The following is a 749-nucleotide window of genomic DNA, read 5'->3' as shown; positions in this document are numbered from 1 at the left end:
CCACTCTACAATCGATTTACAAGCCTTTAGAAAACTTCGATTACAGACATCACTTTCGCATTGAATTGACAAAATTAGAATCTCTCTGTATAGATATTGCTTTAGCAACTTAATTCTGGATACCGATTATGTATCTTTTTCCCCCTGGGGTGAAAATGTGAAAAGTGAAAATTTTTTGTATGATGTTTTATTTTTTGTGTGTATTTATACATACATACATAAAATTTTTCATTTTTCACGCTCTAGAGCAAAAGTTACATGATCGATACCCTGGATATCGATCATGTAACTTTTCTCTAGAGCGGAAACGTAAAAAGTAAAAATTTGTACATTTGTATGTGCATATACCGGGTGTTTCAGACTACCCGTCCCACCCTTTTATCTTCGCAGTATAAGGTCTAACCGAAAAAGTGTTCAGACAAAAGTTGTAGAGTTTCTAAAGACCTATTTAACTGGCGCTATGAGTTTGATCTTGGGTGGCATCGCCAAGGTCAAGTCAAGATCACATCGATTTTTTAAAATGGAATCCCCTATTTTTCATTACATTTTCTTATAGCTTACCTCGAGAGTTTTTCAAAATACTATAATAAAATATTTTTTTATTAAGTATTTTTCGAATTATAAAGCTCGAAAGTTACAGTACAGCCGGTATTAACATTACGCAAGTTATCCGACCGACAGTTAAAACTTCTTGAATGTTGTTCAGGATCATGTCCTGGATAACATTTGTCAAGATTAAGTCCATTGGT

The sequence above is a fragment of the Trachymyrmex cornetzi genome, unplaced genomic scaffold (genome assembly GCF_001594075.2).
Source record: "Trachymyrmex cornetzi isolate Tcor2-1 unplaced genomic scaffold, Tcor1.1 scaffold240, whole genome shotgun sequence".
NCBI classification, from domain to species: domain Eukaryota; kingdom Metazoa; phylum Arthropoda; class Insecta; order Hymenoptera; family Formicidae; genus Trachymyrmex; species Trachymyrmex cornetzi.
This window is presented reverse-complemented; position numbering follows the sequence as displayed.